Here is a 23,977-nt window from a genome sequence, read left to right on the forward strand (position 1 = left end):
CTCTCCATTCTGAAATCCAAAATGTAGATTGTCTCACTAAAGCAGCTGCTAAAGGCTAATTTCCATTTCCTTTTCATTTTTCTTCTGTAATTATCATGAAATAAAAGTACCAAAATGTGTCAGAATCCCATCATAGTCTGGAGTTTCTATTCTATAACATCAGAGAAATCAACTGACGAGAAGTGTTCTTGATCATCAAAGTCTAGCTTTAAGAAGTGCTGTACATAAATACTGGTTTTGGACCCATTTATGCAGAGATTCAGAGAAGACAATTCTACTATTATTCTTACTAACACATTTGGATGCATTTACTTTCATTATTAGGAAACTGTTCTTTGTACTGTAATCAAATCTCTCATGCATAGATTAAGAAATATAAATCTCTGTACACAGAAACTTGACTCTTGAAATGTGTTAAATACAAAAAAAGGACTCAAACTGATTTATTTAAAAAAATTGTGACTTTTATTACATAAAACTCACTGAATGTTTTGGGTTGGGTTATATAAGACACAGTCCTTTAAAAGAAGAATTTCATGGGCTGGGCTTTGTCTCCATTTTTACAGTTTTAATAAATCGAGGAGTGCTTAAGCCCCGAGGGATGGATTCTTACTCACTGACATCACAGGAAATTGATGTACTATGTGGTAGGATAGCGGGTAGGGAGTAGAGCAGGAAGGAGGAAGGGAAGATGTATATAGTATTTCCTTGTCTGTAAGTTTCCAGATGTTGATGTGACCTAAAAAATAAGTTAGAATATTACTTTTATTATGTGTTATGCACTTAGGCATAGGAGATAAATAAAAAGAGAGGATTTGGAATGAAAAATACATGTCCAGAAACATATGCAAAAATCTATGCATAGAAGCAGCTACCATCAGGGTTGAGTGACAGAGCCATGGAGAGAAAGCTGACATCTTTTAAGAAATAGATAACAAAACAGACAAGTAATCTCAGTGGTCAATGTGGCAGAAATAGAGGGTAAACTCTGAACGTCCCCAGCACCATTTAGGGGCATGGCAACATTTTGATAGGATGAAATGCTTCGTATTCTCTTGTTTCATCTTTATTCTGAGAGGTAAGTGTTGAGTGATTCCTATTTTCAGATGAGGAAACTAAAGCTTGTTGAGGTTAAGACTTACCCAACTTCACTGAGGGAGATCCCTGACTCAAACACAGCTCAGCCAAATAGTAATTCCCCTAATAACTTTTCTTTTCCATGCTCATCTTACCATTAAACATTAACGTTCATTCTGGTGATTCTGGTTTGTGAATGTTAAGCTAAAGACATATAACATATTTATTTTTAGGGGATTTGTCATCAAAGTAGATAAATTTAAAATGTCTTAGTACTTTAATATTTTATTATTCTAGTCAAATATGGTTTGCTTAGATCAATTTAGATGCTGATTTTTAAATAATGGAGTCAAAGTAAATGGCAGTAGGCTCTGTAAGCTTTATCTTATCCAAGCATCGCACACAAAAAGCCATTTCCATGACCATTTGGCTCTCAGAAACTCAGTGGTAGCTCACTGCTCTCATCTAATCTCATGGTTTTAGATTTTCTGTTTCTGCCTTCATCTCAACTTTCATACTCAATGCTCTAAACTTGGCCTATCTTAATGAAGACCATGGTATCTCTCCCAGCCAAAGTGTACCTCTGTGAAAATATTTCTATCCTCTAACCCAGGAAAGAATCAAGATAAGTGAGTTTGTGCTTTATGTTTTCACTCAAAAGTATTCTACCACTTGAGCCACCACAGCTCTACTTCTGTTTTATGTTGTTGTTGTTTTTGGTGGTTAATTGGACACTAGTCTCACAGACTTTCCTGACTGGGCTGGCTCTGAACCTGGATCCTCAGATCTCAGCTTCTAGAGTAGCGACGATTATGGCATGAGCCACTCATGTCCAGTATCTCATTATTTTCTTTATGTGGGTAATTTATAAGGTAGAGTGTAGAGTCTACATATAGTCTACCTATAATTCCACCTTCTTTTCCTTTCTCCTTTCTTTTTATTTCCATTAATCCTCTAGTTTTCATTTAAGAAAAGGCTCTAAAAGAAGTCTGGGAGTCTAATTAGATTATTTAGACTAGGATGGATTGCTGAGGTTGTTTTACTTTGGAACCTGTTAACTTCTATACAGTTACCACCCTGGCAGTTACCACCTTGCTTATTTTTCATTAATAATGATAATTTCTGGAGTAAATTAGTGAACACACTCAACCACAAAAGTAGGAAATTTTGCTGTCTATCCATGGCACTTATTGCTCAGGATAGGGAAAAAAAAAAACAAATCGTTTACCTAGGGATACAGGTGGACCCACTGCAACAATGAATGTACAAGTCCTTATGTCGAAAAATGAACTTTCCAACTTTGTGGGGGGGGAGGATTAGGTGGAGGGAGGGAGGAGTTGGGAAGGGATGGGAAGGGGAAACAAAGAGGAGGCAACAATGCTTGATAAGAAATGTACTCGTTATCTTGCCCATGTAATTGTAACTTCTCTGTATGTAATTGTAACTCCTCTGTACGGTATTCTCACAATAAAAAAAAGAAAAATACAATAAACTTTTCAGATGTTGCCTGTAGCATTTGAAAGAAAACGTTCATTCAAATAATTCACCCACCTATGGGGGCAATGTTCTGCAGAACTAGTAGATGGTCACTCCAGGGAACAAGCTGGTTACTTATTGAAATGAAGACTTTTCTGCTCCATCACAGGATGTGGTACCAAATCCAAGGTTAGAGTTGGACCTCCTTTTGGGGGCGGAGGTTAAGTAATGCAAAGCATCCACAGAATGCCAGAGGCCAAGGAGCAGGGCTTGTGACTCCAGAATGCGTCAGTACCTGGTGAAATTAAACTTTTAAAGGGCCATTAAAAAAGAATTCATTGTTAGAATGAGTGCAAGTAGAGGACTAAATAGGGAGATTTCAAGGATGACCAGTTAAAATCCTGTTTCAAGTGACTAAGTTGAGTAAGGAGCTCTTCTTTAAAAGTAGTGTGAATCAAAAAAAAAAAGTTAACTTTCATGAAAAATGATAGAATTCAAATGCCTGCAGTTTAACTTAAATGACATTTAAGAAAACAAATATATATAAAGAAAATGTCTAGAAAGCTTTATGCCAACATAGCAACTGTGGTTGATCCCTGAGAGGTAATAGTACTATGTTTTTAAATTCTTTTGTATATATTTTTGCTTAGCCTATTTTATTTGCCAATGAGCACAAGTACTACTTCTACAATTATGTGGGGTTGAGAAAGGAATTTTTAATATCAGTATTAATCTGTAAAATGAATGTTTGCATAACCAAATTAGCAGGGCAAAAGACGTTGTTGAGGAAGCACAATCTGTGTAACTGAGAAAAACAGACTAATTAAAAACAAATGAACACAAAAGCTTGGGCTTTGCAACAGCAGCAGAATTTATAGAATTACAGCACCTCTAGAATTATGGGACCCGCAATTTCCTGCATGTGTCAGTTTCTGCCAACTTTTGGTTGCTTGTGGTTTTTCTTAAAATATCCTTGGAAGGGACTCCCAGGATTCATCTACCCAGCTCAACATTACAATCTAGCAAAGGTTTCCAGAATTACTACAGGGGCCTCCCATTCATGTCTATGCTCAAATTTTCTGGCACACTTTTGACCAAGAGCCAAGATTCTTCAGTGCCAGGACCTCTCTCATGTCAGTTCATGTAATTTTCTCAACAAATCAATGAGGTAGATGTTATTATCCACCCTTCACAAATGTAACAATGGAATCTCAGTAAGTGAGGTTCACAAGGTCACTTGGCAAGCCATTGGCTGGGCTGGGATTTGAACTTGGATCTTATGACTTAGCATCCTGTGCTATTTTCTGTTATGCTGATAAACAAACAAACAAACAAAACCCAGTGACTGACAGTTCTAGTTTCCCCACATGAAGCCTCTGGGGCCTGTAGGAAGGCAGGTTATATAAAGTGCTCAATACATGGATGGTTGGATTCTAATTAGGTTACTGGTTTTACATCAATGCTACCCCAAAAGTGGCAGGAGGGTCCATGTAATACTGCTTTTAACCATTGAACACTTTCTTTGCCCTTCTGTGGATTATTACTTTTTCAGCCCTTCAGAATTTTATCATGGAGTCAGTAAATGAGTTGCATTTTTTAAGTTATACTAAAAAGTTAACAGATGAAAAGAAATTTGGGAGGCAGAAATTAAGAAGAGGAACAATAAAATGTTACGTTAAAATTATCCAAGAAGAGCCAGGAGTCTGTGGCTCATGCCTATAATCCTAGTTACTCAAGAGGCTGAAATCTGAGGATCACGGTTTGAAGCCAGCCCAGGCAGAAAGTCCCTAAGAGATACTTATCTCCAATTAACCACTCAAAAACTGAAAGTGGAACTGTGGCTCAGAAGTAGAGCACTAGCCTTGAGCAAAAGAGCTCAGGGACAGTACCCAGGTCCTGTCTGAGTTTAAACCCCACAATATGCACACACAAAATTATCCAAAAAGAGACAGCTGAATCTTTGCAAACAGAGAAATGGGTGGCCCTCCAAGTGATTTGAAAGATTGACCATAAGGTCTAGCATATTTCAATCTATATCACTCTGTGCAGGGATAAGTAATTCATAACTGTCACTGTGAATATAGTCTATTCTTCATTTTTTTGTCAGCCCTGAGGCTTGAACTCAGGGCCTGGAAATTATTCCTAAGCAATTTTTGCTCAAGGCGAGTGCTCTACCACTTTGAACTACAGCTCTACTTCCAGTTTTCTAGTGGTTAGTTGGTGATAATAGTCTTCTGGACTTTCCTGCTTTGAATTGTGATCCTCACATCTCAGCCTCCTGAGAAGCTAAGATTATAGTCATGAACCACCAGCACCTGGCTCTTCATCCTTGTTAGCAATTGGGCTCATGTCTGCAATTAAAAAATTCAGACTACAGTAATAGAGTAATTTTTTTCCATGACATAACTTGTGATAACTTCCGCTATTACTTGGAGGGAGTGTGAATGTGAAAATATGCATATATATTGGCTACTGATAATTCTTAGTCCAGTGGATTAGTTACAAATTTCTTTATTAAACCTTACTGGTCATTTAAATTGAGGTTAGTTTCACCTGGTCAAGTATTAATTTTATGTATGTTCATCCGTTTTGTTCTCTAGAATAACAACAGCTAACCTATAGAACTTTAAAGGCTGATTAGCCGCAATTTATATTTTATTGGTCATAGAGCAAAGAGCTGAACTGTGATGAAGTAGGTTCTCAATAAATACTTGTTTGGTGGTTTATTGATGTTCTTTTTTTTTTTTTTTTTGGGGTCCGGTCATGGGGCCTGAACTCTGGGCCTGGGCACTGTCCCTTAGCTCTTTAGCTCAAGGCAAGCGCTCTACCACTGAGCCACCTTCCCAGCCCTATTGATGTTCTTAGGTGTATTCTTCCTGTTGACAATCAAAACAACCATTAGATTAAAAATAGGAAGATATTAGCAAATTCACCAATTTTGTTTTCCTTTAGCCATAAAATGTCAATGTATGAACGGATCTTATTGAATGGTATGTTAACATTGTCTAAGAAAAGCCAGGAGCCAGTGGCTTATGCATATAATCCTAGCTACTCAGGAGGCTGAGATTTGACGGTGATGGTTTGAAGCCAGCCTAGGCAGAAAAGTCCCCAATCTTATTCTGAGTTCCAGATGATGCTCCATTAACCCTGAAATTTTACACACACACACACACACACACACACACACACACACACACACACACACAATTTATGTAAGAATGTATGTGTGTATGTTTGCATATCTATCTATCTATCTATTGATCGATCGATCGAACAATCTATCTAATCCTGTAACTTGTGCTGGACCTGGGGCTTAACTCAAGGCATGGGACCAGTCCCTGAGCTTGTTGCTCAATGCTAGTGCTCTACCATTTGAGCCACAGCTCTGCTTCTGGCCTTTGCTGGTTATCTGGAGAGTCTCAAGGGCTTTTCTGCCCTTTCTGGCTTTGAACTTTGAGCCTCAGCTGCCCTCTTGATAGCTAGGATTACAGGTGCAAACCACCAATGTCCAGCTCAATTTTTTAAAAAAAATATACACATCTGTTCATTTTCCTGGAAAGAAAATTCCTAGCTGTTTTTTTTCCTGCTTTCAGGAAATTCATAATCCTATAAACTAGTGGTTACTTTCTAATGTACTATTGTACCCCAAGTGTCAGCAGTGATGACTACCAAAGAAAATACATCTGGTTTTGCTTGGAATGAGATATAACTTTCTGATTGTTGATTTTTTTCTAAGGTGTAGGTCAAGTTAAGTGTTATCATTTAAAACTCTAATGGACACAATGATCTGGGAACTAATTATGGGGGTCATTACCCGTATCTTTATGCGTGCTCACAGCCACTAAAATCCACAGCAGCATTTGAACTAACGGTTCTGCCTTCCCACTTGAAAGATTTGGGGCAATCAACTCCCAACATGAGAAATTGACTTTGGAGTTCATTATATACCTCCTAGACTAAATTTACCAATATTCAGAGGTGAAACTCTGTTTTTTAAAATTTAGATGATAAAAAAGAAAAGCCAGGCCTGACCAAATCAGCTTAAAGTGTTTCTTCTCATACTCTACCCCTTTATAACCCAAAGTTTTAAGTTAATGTTTGACTAGTTTATTACAGTATTGTAAACTAAAAAAAAAGGTAGTTAGATTAAGAATGTTTCTCCTTTTCTTTCTTTTCTTTTCCTTCTCTGTGTGTGTGTGTGCTGGTACTAGGGCATGAACTCAAGGCCTCATGCTTTTGCACTCTTGTTTGGCTTTTTTGCTTGTTTTATGTTCTACCACTTGAACTAAACTTCTACTTCTGGCTTTTTGCTGCTTAATTGGATCTAAGAGTGTCTCAAGCATTTGTCTGCCTGGGCTCCCTTTGAACCCCCTCCATCCTCAGATCTCAGCCTCCTGAGTAGCTAGGATTACAGGCATGAGCCACTACTGCCTGGTAAATGTTTCTCTTTTTAGGACAAAAAATAGGATTTTTAGAAATACGTTGTTGAATCTCAGTCCAACTGATACATATACAAATGAAGAGTTATAGGTTATTGTCTAGTGTTTAGGTAGCATGAGGGTCTAGGGGTTGATATATTTTACTTCTTGTTGCTCTTCCAAACTTCTATCTTTAATTGGTCCAAAAATGCTCTATATCCTTATATTGTTATTCCACTGTCTTTTGTGTTTCTATAATTAATCCTCTAAATTAACATGCATTAAAAATTCTGATTATATTCTTACTTTAAAATGATGGTATCTTATAAATATCAGTTTTTATAAAGACAAGATTGCTCTCTGTGAGGGCATTGCAGAAACTTCAGCTTTTTTCCCCCTCATATTCTTCCAATCCTGCAAGAAAGATTAGTAGCTGGGAAATTAAAACTCTGAAAGCAACTTCCCAAGGGAAATAAAACTTTAAAGTATTTTGGAAGATTTTTGACTCATATCTATTTAACAATTTGGCTGTCTACAGACCATTTTGGGTGTCTGTTTCTTGCTTCCTCAAAAAGTTTTAATAGTGTCTTTCAAGTAAAAAAAAATTAAAACATCTAAGCTTTCAACATAAGGGGGAAAAACATAAGAATTCCAATATCACAACAAATATCTTCTGAGAAGGTTGTAAACTGAGTGACAGAGAAGAAGTCATACAAAGGGTCCCCTAGTAGGGAAAACAAAATGGATTTATTTGGCAGTACCCAAATAAATCCATTTTAATTTTCTCTTATTTCAGTGACATTTCACAGCAGTGAAGGAGAGGGGGGGTGAGAAAGAGGGGGAGGAGGGAGGAAGAGGGAGAGAGAGGGAGGGAGGGAGAGAGAGAAATGAGAGAGAGAGAGAGAGAGAGAGAGAGAGAGAGAGAGAGAGAGAGAGAGAGAGAGAGAGAGAGAGAGAGAGAGAGAGAGAGAGAGAGAGAGAGAGAGAGAGAGAGCAGATCACAGAAGAGCCCAAAGTTCAAAGGGATTGAAATTTGGCATGGAATGTGAAATTGAAGACATCTGCTTCTAAAAAGATGCTTGTAGAAAAAGCCTGGTTGAGGATGTATGCTTGGTGCTACAGCAGAATTAGCAGCCAGGGCCAAGTTCTGCATGTAGTGGCCATTGTCCACGAAATACTGCTCTTAACAAGAGAAATGCTTTATCTGACCAGCAATTAGAAACATGCGTTGCTTAGAAAACTTGTTTCTTGTCCTCTGTTCTAGAAAGCACGGTGTGGTGTACACTGCTGATGAAGGACACCTTTCACGTTTTGAGAAGTTAAATTCCCCTCCTCCCACCCCCACCCCGTCCCCATACCAAAATAAAGCGGACTTTGGCCTTTGCACACCCAGCTATACCATTGGGCCCCACACTGGAGTGCTCTCTGCGTGTATTCTGTGCACCGTGGATCAGTATACACTTTTCTTTTTCTTTTCAGGTGGGAAGGGGCCTTTGCCAGAAGGCAAAAGAGTCACACACAGAGAATCTGCGGCTTACTTTAAAAAAAATCTAGCATCCTAGTGGGATGGTAATGATTTTCCCCAGCATCCAAGTCTTTGCCTTGGGGATATGTGAAGCTAGAAAACACTGTCATTCATTCAACCTTTATAGAGAACATTCAATGTACGTGGTACTGTGCTAAGTACTGGAGGGCAAGGAAAAGTATGCAAAAACACTCCAGGGGAGGATTCTTGCCTGACCCAAGAAGATGTTCTTGAGTGAATAAAGTCGGCCTGGGAATTTACAGTGCGTCCTTAGGAAGGCGGGTAGATGAATGTGACTTACGCGTTTATTTTCTAAGGTCTTACAGAGTGGCTTGGAGGGTGAGCCCAGGAGAGGGGCTGCGAGACCAGCGGGATTGAGAGAGGCACTCACTGTTGGTGTCTGCACAGGTGGCAACATCCCACCAAGGGCAGGCGCTTCCATAAGGGCAGTGGATAATTCTCAGGAAAAGTAGCTTCTAGAAAGGAAACATTTCACCCAGCGTGATGGCAACCACTCCAAATCCTCAGCCCGGGCTAGATAGACGCTGTAGGCTGGGCCGGGCGGATTCTGCGGCGCAACCCCAGGCCGGCAGTCTTGGCACACGCCGACTTCTGCCAGGAGGCTGCCACGTGCGCCCGGGTCCCCTGCTTGGCCTTGTCAGCCGGCTTGGCGCCTCCGAGGTCGCCATGGCAACCGCGAGGTTCCGGATCTCCGTCCCCCAGCGCCCCAGCGGAGAAGTCCAGACGCCGGTAGTGGCAGGAACGGGTGGCCTCTGCCCCTCCCCAGAGTGGGTAGCGCGATCGTGGGCTGCAGGCGCCACTTCTGCCGCCCCGGTGGCTGCGCGTCCCGCTTTGCCTCCCCGGGGCTCGGATCCCGACTCCAAGCTGGCCGCACGGCCTCGCTCTTCTTCTCGGGTCTCCCGGCGGGCAGCGCCTCCAGGCTAAGCCCAGCGTCCGTTCCTCCTTCCGCGGTTTTACGGATATCCGGGGTCGAAGAATTTTACCTCGGTCCCTACTAGCTTCAATCAGCCTCCCTCCCTTTCTCTCTCCCCCTCCCCTCACGACTCCCCCACCCCGTGGGCGCGCGCGCGCGCACACACACACACACACACATTCACACTCGCCGGCGCGCGTGCGCACGCCCGCGCGCCCCGAGCCGCGGAGTCTCCAGCGCCCCTAAGCAGATCCCATTCTCCCCGGCGCCGCTACTCACACAGGCTTCCATCCGCCACGGGGCGTCCTCTGTCTGCGGCAGCGGCGGCGGCGGCGGCGCGGCGGAGACCGAGGAAAAGGCGGCCGCAGCCCGGCCCCGTCAGGCAGCTCGGTTCCCCGGGACAGGAGTCCGAGCGGAGCCCGGAGGAGGCGGAGGACGCCGAGGCTAGGAGGAGCCGCGCCGCGCCCGGCGCCCGGCGCCCGACTCCGCGCCGCGGGGCTGCCTTGGCTCCCAGAACCGCGGCCCCAGGTGAGCAGCGACGCGGCCCGCAGCCTCCCCGGGGCGTCCCGGGTGGGGAATCGGGGTGCCCGGGTCCCGCCCCGCCCCCACCCCCTCCCCTCGCCACCGCGCCGGGACTCAGCCTGGCGGGGAGTGGGCGAGGGGGGGAGGGGAGTAGAACTAGAGGTGAGGCTGGTAGGGAGCGGGGTGTGACAGAGCCCTTCCCGCTCCCACACGCGTCCTTCCCCGCCGTACCCCAGCTCGAAGCTCCATCACTTTTACGAGTCCGGGGGTGCGCGGCGCCCCAGACACAGCTGTTCTCCGCCCGCCCGCCCGCCAGTGTGGGCTCCGGGCTCGGCGCCGGTGCACGCGCCCAGCACCTTCTCCGCACCTTGGACAGCGCACCCCGCCGTGTGCCGCCCCCGACACCGCCCCCGGCCGGCTGTTGGGCTCCCGCAGCCCGCCCGCGGGCCCCTCTTTTCCCCATTGTCACCCTCCAGTCCTGCATCTCCCCTTCTTCCTGCCTAGACGGACTCCGCTAGGGTGGCGGGGCCGGGAAACTTTGCTCCTAGCCTGTTTTGCGCTAGGTACTATTGTTGTGATGTGCGCGCGTCCCCTTTCGCGGGGAAACTGCACGCCCAGCCCAGGTCTTCCTAGGTGGGGAGCGTGCGCCCTTGCCTGGCCCAGCTCCAGGCAAAAGGAGGCCCTGGACAGCTGGACCCGGCAACTGCCCGGGCGTAGAGCCCGCGCCTTGACAGCTGGACGCCCGCGGGTTCCTAGCCTCTCTGGACACGTGCGCGCCTCCCACGGACGCGGCCCCTCCCGGACCACCCCACGTCCTCCTCCTGCATGGCCACGGCCACCCCATAGGTTGGACGCCCGGGGATCACGGGTACTGATTGGCTGAAGGCGTAACCCCGCCTCCTTCTTGGAGGGGGGTGGTTCCGGAGTGTTGTGGTTGTCATCCCGCCGCAAGCACATGGGGGAAAGTGGGGTCCACAGGTGGGGAAAGGACAGTTCTGTGGGATGCCCACATCTTACAGTGTATTACCACTCGTTGGCCCCTTCTTTCCTCAAATTCACTTCTGTCTTGCTCCTTTACTTTGTCTTCCTCAGTCTTTCACTGTCATAACCTTTTAAAAAATATATAGCTTATAACCCTAGTTTCATGAAGATTGTTTTGTTCAGGGGTTGTGATTTTTTCAAAGCAGACCTAGGAGAACGTCGGAAACAAGTGCACGTGGACAGGTTCCTGGCAGACTGGGCTGCAGATGTGAGTCTGGTAGGTAGGAGGAAGTAATGAAGACGGTTTAGGAGAGGGTAGGGAAAGAGCAGAAGAAATTGGGTTTTGGAGAAGGAGAGGCATGTGAAAGCTTAAGAAGCTAAGAAGGACGTGGGTCATTTATAGGGTAATGTAAAAGAAGCATGTAGGTGGGCGCTTCAGAGAGGTGGGTGTGTTCAGCTAAAGACCGCTCTGTTGGGAAGAGTGGCAATTTCCACTAGTAGTTCGTTATTAATATACTTTTGCTTTGGTTTTGCAAGCTTTGCACTTTTGATAGGAGCTTTATAGTAATAATATCTAGCCAGGCAATATATATTGATTATTCCAGTTTCTTGTAATAGACATATTTGCAAATGGCAATTCTGTCAAATGGAAGGTTCCTTTAGAGGGATGCATTAAATAGTTAATTTAAAGTGCATTTGAAATACTCTGAGTGAAGATGGATAAGCGTTGTGTAAAGTCCAAAGACTGTTCTGGCATTATGTAGGGCCTTTACACAAATACATATAAATGGAACTGATTTCTTCTCATCTCAAAGCATGATTGCTTTTAGCATTTTCAAGCTTTAATTTCTTCAGGCGGTTTTGATGTTGTGTCTGTGCATCAGAGATTATTGTAACTCTTATCTTTAGAAGTCCTGTCAATGCAAAACAAACAGCCACCCATGCAAGTTGATGTTGACAACTTTATATTGATATATCTTACGTTGTTTTATTTGTAAGCCAGTGAAATATGCAAGAATAACATAGCATGGCGGTTATTCCCCGGGGATTCATAGCACAACAAAGTGAGATTCACACAGTGTTATTCTGGGGAGAACAATTCAATTACTTTTTTAAGATGCATAAATTTTAATAGTGTTATGTGTGAACAGCAACACTATTTGAATTATTATTGTACACACTGATAGCACATGATTAATAGTTAACACATATTAACACATAGTTAATATGTTAGATTATTTCAAAGTAGATGGTAAAGACTTTCAATGAGTTATTAGTTAAGTAGACAGAATTGCTTTCCTGTCTGGAGGACTTTCCGATTCAAGGAACAAGCTTTGATACATTTCACAAATTGAAAACCATTGTTGTTTTTAAGAAAATAAGTCTTATTATGTTGTCATTTCTGTATTGCATGCCTTGATTTGTGCTCAGGGACATTGATTCTGGTTGTGGACCTACCTAATGTAGATAGGTTTTTAGATAGGAAGATATATATATATATATATATATATATATATATATATACACACACACACACACATGTATATATATAATGGCACAGACAATGTGCAAACTATATATTTATATCACCATACAGTTACATATTTTATATGTGTAAATTTAGGGTCCATTTAAAGCATACATATGTATGTTATTGTCTTCTTTAGGAATTTTGCTCATTTCTTTTTGTCCAAAAGGTGGCCCTGTTTTAAACTGTAGAAAGCATTATCACCAGTCGAATTGGCCAATAGATCATGGAAACAGACAATAGTATTTTGTTGCCTGGCAACCACCTACTGTGAATGAAAAACAAAGCAGTGACAGCTGCTTCATATCCTGATACTCACACTGTAAACCAGGCACTGCAACCCTCCAAGTGAGACTCACCTAAGTTTGATTTCAGTGAGGTGAAGCTATTTCTTTCTTTTTTTTGGGGGGGGAGGGATGTTTTAAAAAGAATATTAATATATTTTACTGTAATAAGAATTAGTTGTTATTGTGGATGAAATGACGCATCTAATTTTGATGGCCCTCTCATGCCTAGTATAAACTGTAAAATGCCAAATGGGAGAATTGTTGAGACAGTGCTCATTCTCCCCTTCATACTGATTAAGCATTGTGAGCACGGCTGGTGATGCCTTCAGGTGCTCTTAGGAATTTATGAAAACTTGAGTTATCAAAATACCTAAATAGGTGGCAGACTTTTACTGCTAAAAGAGAGGTAGGACTGATGCTCTAGACTGTAATTTTAAGGGACTGAGGCACAATGAGGTGAAGTGACCCCTCTAGAGATGGAAACAGTCAGGATGTCATCTCCTGGGGAACACTCCAGCACCTCTGCTTCTCCCCCTGAATTACTCTTTCTTTGTTCTAAATTTACATAAAAATTATAAACAAGCTTACCATATAGATACCTACAAAGTACTGTAAATATTTGCAAGTTAAACACTTCAATGTAGACACGCTTAGACTGTGGTCCTAGGAGATGCATTGTATGTAGTAAATTCTGCTTTTAGTTTCATAAAGTCCTGATGACTTCCTTTTTTTTTTTTCAAAACTTCAGAGCAGAGTCCCTTGCTCTCGTAATTGTTTATGGATTTGGATAATCTTTAATAATGCCTTATTGTGTGTAAGTTTTTTATTTTTATCTTTACAGTAGTGAGATTGAAAACTGTGTTGGTCAGTTTGCCTGGTAATCAACTACTTATTCTAGTCTGCTGTCCTGTAACACAAAACATCTGTTGGTGCCATAATTGGATCTCTTCAATGTGGGAAAGAGAAACTCTGTCCTTGTATCTTGTTCATGAGACAGCTTTATCTAAGCCACCTCACCAGAGGGGCCACCTGATTGAGGTCCACTAGTATAGGGCTTATTCATTTGTCTCTAAGAGAGGTTAGTATAGGTTATTTTTAAACTCTAAAATGAGAAGAAAGGGATTATTGGGTGGCAAAGTCCAATCACCTATGCATGAGTTCAGCATTTCTGAGATTCTTTATTCTATTGTATTTATTGTTGATTTTTGGCAGTACTAGGGTTTGAACTCAAGGTCTGATGGTTGCTAGGTGTTCAACCACTTGAGCTATGCCTTTAATCTTTTTGCCCTAGTTATTTTTCAGATAGGATCTTTCATTTTCCCATGGATGGGGCTAAGCTTTCTGTCTATACCTCCCTAAACTGGGATTACAGGCATGGACCATTATGCCCACCCTCTGTATGCCATTTTAATTGTATATATATTATGTTTGTTATTAATGACAAAAATAGAATTTAACTTTTTAAAAATTGTTATTGTTATTATAAAGGTAAGGTACAGAGGAGTTACGGTTAAATAAGTCAGGTAATGAATACATGTCTTTTTGAGCAGTGTCACCTCTTCCCTTCCCTCTTCCCTTCTCCTAGTTTTTCCCTCCTGGCCCCTCTCTCCCACACATTGTACAGTTCATTTTCAACATAGTCTCTAGTGAGTATCTCTGCTGTGTTTGTTTACTCTTTGTCCCTCCATTTCTGTGCTCCCCTTTACCCAAATCAAGAATTTAACTTTAATGTAACATCTTCAGTAGATGTAAGTGACAGTATTAAGTATCAAGACAGTATTAAGTATCATTGAAGACTCTTTTATTTTATTTTTTTTTAAGTTTTGGTAAGAATTTATTTCAGGCTGGGAATGTGGCTGGTAGAGTGCTTGCCTAGCATGCATGAGGCCCTGGGTTTTTTGTTTTTTGTTTTTGTTTTTTTGGGGTCCGGTCATGGGGCCTGAACTCTGGGCCTGGGCACTGTCCCTCAGCTCTTCAGCTCAAGGCTAGTGCTCTACCACTTGAGCCACAGCGCCACTTCCGGCTTTTTTCTTTTTGCTTATGTGGTGCTGAGGAATCGAACCCAGGGCCTCATGCATGCAAGGCAAGTGCTCTACCACTGAGCCACCTTCCCAGCCCGAGTCTTTTATTTTTAATCAGAAAAGATGCTCATGTTTTGTAGCAGATTCATTGGGAGGGGCGGAATAAATTGACCAGCAGCATGCTTAACCTGGTTTTAGAAGCCAGCTATTAACTTGGACTAGCTAGAAGAATTCTCAAACAGAATAGTAATTTGACAGATTTTGAATGGACTTCACTGATTTCAAAAAGTCAAGCAAGAACAAAACATTTTCCACTGGATATGGTTTGTTCAGGATAAGTACTTGTTTTAGATCTCTGGGATGAATCCTTATTTCAAGGTTATTTCAAATTAGTCAGGTGCTGGTGGCTCATGCCTGTAATCCTAGCTACTCAGGAGGCCGAGATCTGAGGATCACGGTTCAAAGCCAGCCTGGGCAGGGAAGACCGTGAGACTCCTATCTCCAATAAACCACCAGAAAACCGGAAGTGGTGCTGTAGCTCAAGTGGTAGAGCGCTCGCCTTGAGCTGAAGAGCTGAGGGACAGCGCCCAGGCTCGGAGTTCAAGCCCCACGACCGACAAAAAAAAAAAAAAATTCTGAGCCATTTCTGTATCCATTTGCATACTATGATATTAAATATTTGATAGTTCATATATTAGTTTAATCCACTGAATTTTGGAATTTAACTTCCCACTCTTGTTTTCTTGTACAAGATCATACATGTATGTAAAAGCACAAATAAATGTGATACTTCTACCTTTTCTTCTTGCCATTTTCTTTAAAAAATTTTTAACTTAGAAATTTTATTCTTACATTTCCTTTTAAATGTCTATAAAAGCTCAGTTCCTCAAAATTCATCCAGGTATGGTTGCTTATATATGTAATCCTAGCAGGGAGGCAGAGATCAAGAGGATCCAAGTTCAAGGCCAAGCAGACAAAAAAAAAACAACAAAAAAAATCAGTGAGAGCCCCATCTCCATGATGTGTGTATATCCTTTTTGCCATTTGATCCTTGTGGTGGAATACTATTGGACTTGGCTTGTGATTTTTCATATAGTAAAAAGAAGCTTTAAGTGAGAAATTTACATCTTTGATTTCCTTATGTTAGCTCCTGCTATTCTAACCTGTAGACTCTTACTTACCTAAGTAGGATGATTGTTAAAAAAAGCAGGCCAATCTATGAGCCCATTTACTATCCTCCAGGCTAGCCACAAAAGCCAACTTTCATACTTTGAAGCATCCATTTGCTTCTGGGCATACTATGTACCTATACGTGAAGTTAAAGGTTCTATCATGTCTTAAGAATGGACAAAATAGTGCTGCTTTTTCAAAGCCAGGGCTTGAATTCAGGGTATTGCGCTCTTGCTTGGCTTTTTCCTCTCTACCATTTGAGCCACATCTCTACTTCTAGCTTTTTGCTGGTTAATTTGAGATGAGAGTTTCAAGGGCTTTCCTGCCCTGCCTGGCTTTGAACCATAATCTTCATATCTCAGCCTTCTGAGTAACTTAGGACTTCAGGCATCAGTCAGGAGTGACTGGCCAAAAATAGTGCTCTTTAAGCAATAGAAATTAAGGTAAAGGTGATCTACTCAGATTTTCAAAAGTTTAGCAGTTGAAGAAGAACAAATTTTATTTGTCCCATTTATGTTGACAAAATTCAACCTGTGGCATCTAGAACTAGGTTCACCATGCTCAGGACCTGTAGCAGAACACTGAATATGATAGATGCTCTGTGTGTATTTCATGAAATCAGTGTAGCTTCCTCTCTGTTTGGTGTAACAATGCACACATTTCACTCTTCATTCTTGTGCAAAGTAAAAGCATAGAGACTAGAGAAAAAAACCTGTAATTTTCTAAATATGTCTATATCCAAAACAACCAACTTCACCAGTGATATTTTGGAATGTACTCCTTGTGAGTGTAGAAAGCTATACCAGGAGTATTGATTTCTCACAAATACAGCCATCCCAAGTATAGAACAGCTCTTTAATAGCCCACAGCAGCACAACAAAGGTTATGGCATTGAGTCTGCTTTATTTAGTTGGCGCTGGAGGGTGACGTTTGCTAGCCCCAGTGTAATTATCCAGACTGGAATGTGGCCAAGGTATTGTGGTTAACATCCCAAACAGAAAAGGTGGCAGAAAACCATGCTGGGTTCTTTAATGACTATAAGTGGCAAGAGCCTCTACTTTGGCCTCCTTTGCAGGAGAACACCTTGAACAGCTGGAAAGCCTCAGAAGCCCTGCATGCATGAAGGGGATAGAGCCCAAAGTCTCCCTTTGGATCTTGGGTACACATGTGTGGCAACTGGAAGTAGTTGTAATCCCATATGTTTTGTGCCATGGAAGTGAAACCTTCTTTATTCTACTATGTCCTTGTAATGATGGAGGAAAATCAGAGTGTCTTTGTAGAGAACTTGGAGGATCACAGCAGGTTACTTAACCATGCTTCCTGCCTTCCTTTCACCATTGTCTGGGTATTTATCTCCTCATTTGTATTTATGTATTGGAAGATCTTTGTTAAGAATTAGGCAGATAAACAGTTAATGTATTTGTTGAGCTTCTTTAATCCCCAAATCCAAAGTCCTTAATAGTGTGTGTGTGTGTGTGTGTGTGTTTGTGTGCGCGTGCATGCGTGCACATGCATGTGTGTGTGCTAATAGCAATGCTTAACTCAGAGTCTTGAGCTGGCTTGTCACAGCTGGCACTCTACACCTTGACTATGCCTCCAGACCAGATCAGCATTTTTCTGATTAATTGAAAATAGAATTAATTGAAAATTAATTCTAATTAATTGAAAGTCTTACAGATTTTCCTGCCGAGGCTGGTTTTGAAATATAGTCTTCTATATCTCAGCCTCTTGAGTAGTTCGGATTATAGGCTGGAGCCACTGGCACTTGGCTACAATCCTCATCTTTTTGAGAACCAATCTAACTTCACAAGTAGAAAATTCTATACTTGACCTTATGCTATAAGTTGTAGTTAGAGCAAAGGTACACTAAAAATAGTGTATAAAATTAAAGCTACTTGTAGAAGGTATATGTAAAGCATGAATGAGTTTTATGCTGAGACTTGGATCTTATCCCCAAGATATCTCATGCACATGGAAATAATCCAAAATCTGAAATTCACAACGCTTTATATAAGTGATGCTCATCCTGTACTTTACTGGAGGGATTTCTGAATGTTTTGCATACATTAATTAGGTGCTTAATATATATTTGGTTTAATTTTAATGATGAAATTGTAACTACTATTTTATTAGACAGGGAAAGTTGTTTCATCTAGGAGACAAAACAATAACTCTTAAGTAATATCGTAGTATTATTTTTGGAGTTATTTCCTCCACAAACATTAACTGAGTGTTTTCTATATGAATGGTTCTATGTTTGACTCTGGGATTCATATATACTCTTAGGTACAGCTCCTACCCATGCACGAGAACATGCTGCTTTTAACAAAGTGTATACATTCTGTGTGGTTTGGCAAGGGACTGTGTATAGATTCAGGTATCCTGGAGAGTAGGGCAGGAGTCAGAGCATGGAGGCCCTGGCAAGAAGCACCAAAGATTTTGAACTTTGAGATTGGTCAGCTCTTCTCACATCAGCCTGTTAGAAGAAATCTTACAATGTGCTTGTCACAATACTGATTTCTAGATCCTATCCAAGCCTTCAGGATGTATTTTGATGGATCAGACAGGACCAGTTTTGTATTCATATAACCTTCTACTCCATGCTTCAGTCAGTACCTGTCTACAGAATTATTCTGCAACTATCTTCTTGTCCCCACTCTTATACATGGGGTAAAGGTTAATGGCCTCAGGATCTGAGTTCAGTCAGGACAGAACAGTAATATCCTAGCATCCATGACCCTTTGAGTGTGGTAACTCTAATGCCTTTCCTACACTGACTCCCTGAGTCCTAACCCCAATGACATTGAGCGTGAGTAGCTCACAGGAATAGTCTGTTAGACAGCATGTGCAAAGTGCCTCTATCCCTTGCCTTTGTTCCACCAGTCCTTCTTAGGGTTCTTTCCCTCAAAAGAGCTTGCACTTCAATTCTGTCTTAGGGTCTGCTTAAGCAAAAATTTTTTAAAAAAGAAATCAAAACCTGCTTTTATTTATTCATTATAAATGAAGCAAGTTTGTGGTTCTCAGTCTCAGGCAATAAGGGCATTACAGTTTTGATTTGGAATTTAGGGAGACCACTCTGGCAGATGTGTGGGGAATAGATGAAGGAAGAATTGGGGCATAGCGAGCTGTTGGAAATGACAGTGCCCAAGCAAGCAGTGGTAAGCACTTAAGCAAAGCTAGTAACCTTAGGGCTGGAGATGCAAGAAAGAATTCAAGCTTCAGTGTGATAGAGTGCTGTCTAGCAAAGTCAGCTCACATGGACATCTGTGATAGGTGGTGAGTTAGTTCCCTGCCATTCCCCAGGGGAGCGTTTCCTGTTTTACTCTTCTGCGCCATTCCCTTGCCCTGCCCATTAGACTTGGCACCCCTGGAAGGATTGGGAATAATCTGTCATGCTTGTACTCTGAGTCAGGCTTTCCAGAGTTAAATTGTTCAATTATAGGCATAAATAAAAGAAGAAGCAAGGATGAATTGAGGAATATAAATAATTCACCATCAGATCATTTAAGGAAGGAAGTTACATTTTTACAGGAAGGATTTGTGGAATTGTAGAGGAGGAGAGTTGGAGAAATATCTGTGATGCATGTCTGTTTCATGATAAATAGTGACTTTTTCTCTTGCTCATGGTGGGGAAGTGATGTTTACAAACTATCAGTTTCTGGAAGACCTAGCATGACTGTATGCACTTATAGCCATTGGTTTGCCTGCAGCCTGTGTTTTAGCTAAGTGAATGAGTGGTAGCTGGGGGTGGCACTTTTTTTTCCTTCCTCTTGTTCTGTCATAATACTCAGCTTTTGTCTGCAATTTCTCCTGCCAGTTCTTAGGCCACCAGCTCCCAGGAAGATCAAGAGGTTCAGAGAGTGGGGAGAAAGAAAGCAGAAATCCATAAAGAGAGCTGTTTTGAATTAAATGCTTAATTATAAAATGAGCAAGTTAAAGCTTGTTTGATGATATGAAATAAGATAAGGCAGTTTTCTAATTAGTATTAGTATGAATCTTAATATTATGGCTCTGCTTGTAGTCAGAACTATGAAGGCTGGATAATCAAGAGCCTTCTAACACCATCATATATACATATATATGTACACACACACACGTACACGCGGGCACGAGAGCGCCTGTGCATGTGCATATTGTAAAAGCTGTACTAAGTTCGTGACAGAAAGACCCAGTAATGATAAGTTAGAGTGGGTCAGCAAAAAGCCAACTGGGCTTTGATTAAACAGGGAGAACACAACTCATGAGAGCATGGGAGAGGTGTGGACTCTTGAGTGATACACAATGGAAGGAGAGGCCTTTTCAAAATGTCAATGAAATTTTGACTGTGTTTTTTTCATTTTGAGGTATTTGCAGATGCATGTGTAGTTGTGAGAAATAACATGGAGATTTAGTGTCCCTCTTTTCTCAGTTTCCACAGCACCATAGATCCAACCCACCAATGCAGTTCCCATTTTCCCAGTTCTGCTTGCACTCATATGTTTTTTGTTTTTTGGCTTTAAAAAAATATTTTTAACCTTGCACTCATGCATTTTTTTTAAAATTTTTAACAGGCAGAGCCTTTTTCATCCTAGAATTGAGCAAGCACCCAAACATATAAATAAACATTCTCCCTGTGTGGACTAGTACTGGCATAATTATAACTAAAGAAAAAAAATAAAGTCTCTATCTGCCTTCTGAGTTAGTATTCTAGGGTGGAGCCCTCCACTTTGTATACTCCTTTGTGGTCTTCACATGGCAATAAGCTGATCTTTCAGCATGTCTTCTGTAATAGAAGCTTGCTAATGAAAGCTCACTCGGACCGAATGTCTTTTTCCCTCTTGTGCTGGGTGCAGAGTTCTTTGCCCTCCCCTCTCCTGTTCAGTATGGGAGGAGGCTCTCTCATGCAGTCTGCAACGCCAGACTTGCAAGTCAGGTGGCTTACTGTGTTTAGCCAAGGGGAGTTACTTGTGGGAAACATCAGGGAAAAGGGTCAAGCAGTATATATTTTCTTTGCCCTCGCTTTAAGTAGAATATTGGACAGCAGAATCTCTTCCTCTGTGTAGCCAGGCTTCTTCAATTCCAGCTGCTCACTAGTGACCTTGACCTAAAACTCCAGCAACACCCACCTCCTGCTGTTGTCTCTTCAGCCTAAGGGAGGTGGTAGATTCTTGCTCTTGCTAATCTGGACTGTCTGGTATGAGGCTTTCTGGATCTCTAGTGCCCCAGTAACCAATTCTCTATTAAATTTCCTCAGTTGAAAAGACTTGAGGAGATTTCTGCTTCCTTACTTAGATATTCCTCAGTTTGCCAGAGCACAGAAATGATGTAAATCTATCTGGTCTGCATTTATAATCTCCACACTGCCCTCTGATGTCTTCTCACTCTCTTCACCTCTGCTTTTTCAAGTCCCAGTTTCTCTTTATGAATTGTATTTGGAATTTTGTCAGTTTCCTCAATGTCTTTTTAATTCTACTCTTTGTCCCCCATTTGCTAACCCTCCCGATCTTATTTAACACCAGAAAGTCTTACTGACCTCATCTGGTATGCAATGTTCTTAATACTAACATATTTGCACCTGAATGTACTTGGCTTTACAGGTGATACCTCTGTTTCACAAGGGTTTAGTTTTGTTATCACTGTACTTTCAGGACCTTTTTTTTTTTTTTTTTGGTACTGACTGGCTTAAATTCAGGGCTTCTTGCTCTGGCTTAGTTCTGCTCAAGCCTGGGCTGGTGCTTTACCATTGAGCCATGCCTCCAGCTCTGTATTTTTACTGATTAATTGGAGATAAGAGTCTTGTAACCTTGTTATAAAGAGTCTTGTAAAGCATGTTGTGAAAACAAATCAGAGAAAGCAAAGCTGTTACTACATTGGCTTGAGAAAGGGACCACAAGAGAGTCACTTGAAACTAGTGACTCATACCTGTAATCCTAGATACTTAGGAGGCTGAGATATAAGGATCATGATTAGAACCCATCTTGGGCAGGAACATCTATGAGACTTTTATCTCCAATAAACTACCAAAAAGCTGGAAATGGAGGTGTGGCTCAACTGGTAGAGCACTAGACTTGAAAGAAAAAGTTAAAGGACAGTGTCCAGTCCCTGAGTTCTTATTGGTACACACACACATACACACACACACACACACACACACACACACACACATACACACACACACACACACACACACACACAAACACACAAACACAGAGATGCTGGTGGCTCATGTCTGTAATTCAGTATTCAGGAGGCTGACAGATGAGGATTATGGTCTAAAAACATCCAGGGCAGGAAAGATGGTTCAGACTCTTATCTCTGATTAATCACCAAAAAACTGGAACTGGAGCTGTGGCTCAAGTGGTAGAGTGTTAGCCTTGAGCACAAAGGCTTAGGGACAGTGCCCAGGCCCTGAGTTCAAGCCCTAGGACTAGCTCATACACACACAAAAGGGCCACTTTGAGTTGGACAGGCCCTCCTATATGGAGAGCAGTCTTGTTGGTTGCTATTCAACTAATCCTTGAACCAGTTCATCCTCCTGCAGGGATCTCCAGCGTAGAGTTGGGAGCTGCAGTTTCTCTCCAGAAAAAGATTTACAGGTCTCTTGAATGGAGATGTTCAAAAATGGCACATGAAGTATCTGAGATACTCCATCTTCAAATGTTAGAAGCAGCACTGATAGGCAGCACACAAGGGGATATTCTTAAAATTAGCATTCATCCAAATTGCCACAAGCTCAATACAGATGTAGGACCTGAGAAAGTGCAGAGCTTTGGCAAAAGAAGAATTTAAATACTGAAAAATAGCCTGTGGCATGGATAATGACTGTGTTCTTCTGCCCTTGAAGTGAGAACAGGGCTGGGAATGTTTGTGGGCTGGTGCACACAGTTATGAACAGATGGATCTTTCTGGAACCTGCCTGTAAGACTACTCGCTTGTCTCTGCTCTCCATAATGATAAGAAGTGGTACATGCTGGGCTGGAGAATTGTGGATTCTCCAGGTGGCTCTGGGTGAGCTGACAGTGGAAAAAAAATTAAGCTTATTTTAAATGGGCATGAGCTTCAAGGCAGGCAATTAAGACACACTTCAGCTTCATGGAAAAATTAGGGTTCTAGTTTATACAAGCTCAAGATTGGAAAAATAAATTGCTTGCATACCTATTATCACTGAAGAACAGTTTGTTTAATCACAAAACCCCAGTTACACTTGCTCTTAGCTTTCTCTCTTTTGTTTTAAATGTTTCCAAACTGATTAAGTTCAAGGTTCTTTTTTTTTGTTTTTGGTAGTGCTGTATACACTTGAAGAGTTGTGCCTATGTAAGAGCTTCTAACTATTCTGATACTTTTTGAAGCCTGACCATTTATCCATTTCATTTGCATCTTTCTGCAGAGATGAACACTCTTTCCTGTTCTATTATTCAGTCATGTGCAGTGGCACAAGAAGAAAGTTGTGGGTTTTTTTTTTCAGTCGTGGGGCCTGAACTCTGGGCCTGGGCGCTGTCCCTCAGCTCTTTAGCTCAAAGCTAGCACGCTACTATTTGAGCCACAGCACCACTCCTGGCTTTTTTACGCTTATGTGGTGCTAAATTGAACCCAGAGCCTCATGCATATGAGGCAAGCACTCTACCACTGAGCCACCTTCCCAGCCCCAGAAGAGTGTTTTTAAGTGGACCTTTGGCAGGTAACTTGAGGCAGGTGTTTTAGAAGTTAGCTAATCTCTTTTCCTTGCCTTGACCCAGACACTATATAGTGTTGAGCTGACCTGAAGCAGTTTCTGATGTTTGCCATTTAGTTATTAAAAGATTATTAAATCTCAAATAACACAGTGAGACCTTGTTTCTAGTAGAGATTTAATGTTTTCCTCTTTTCTTTCCTTTTTTTTTTAAAGAGAAAAGCATGCTAGATATTCATTGTGCCAAATGAATAGGTAGTTGTTGTGCCAAGTTCACAGTAGGTGCTGGGAACACAGTGGTGAGCAAAACAATCATTATTCTGGTCCTCCCGGGAGCCCACAGCTTACTGGAGAGGACATTAGACAAATAAACACAAAAATAACTATGTA

General features: G+C 41.7%; 1 protein-coding gene across 9 annotated transcripts in view; it reads left to right on the plus strand.

Moving 5' to 3' along the window:
* Nucleotides 1-9,544: 9,544 nt before the first annotated feature.
* LOC138811488 (ecto-NOX disulfide-thiol exchanger 1) overlaps nt 9,545-23,977 on the plus strand; it is a 542,054-nt gene continuing 527,621 nt past the window's right edge. For 7 of the 9 annotated variants that reach the window (XM_069999187.1, XM_069999195.1, XM_069999189.1 and 4 more), the window contains exon 1: nt 9,589-9,958. The gene's annotated coding sequence lies outside the window, so the exon portion shown is untranslated. Of the gene's footprint in view, nt 9,959-23,977 lie in introns of all 9 variants that reach the window. The other 2 variants (XM_069999196.1, XM_069999197.1) reach the window with 2 other exon arrangements.

This window comes from Dipodomys merriami, unplaced genomic scaffold, assembly GCF_024711535.1.
Source record: "Dipodomys merriami isolate MVZ:Mamm:240054 unplaced genomic scaffold, mDipMer1.0.p SCAF_530, whole genome shotgun sequence".
In the NCBI taxonomy this organism is placed as follows: Eukaryota; Metazoa; Chordata; class Mammalia; order Rodentia; family Heteromyidae; genus Dipodomys; species Dipodomys merriami.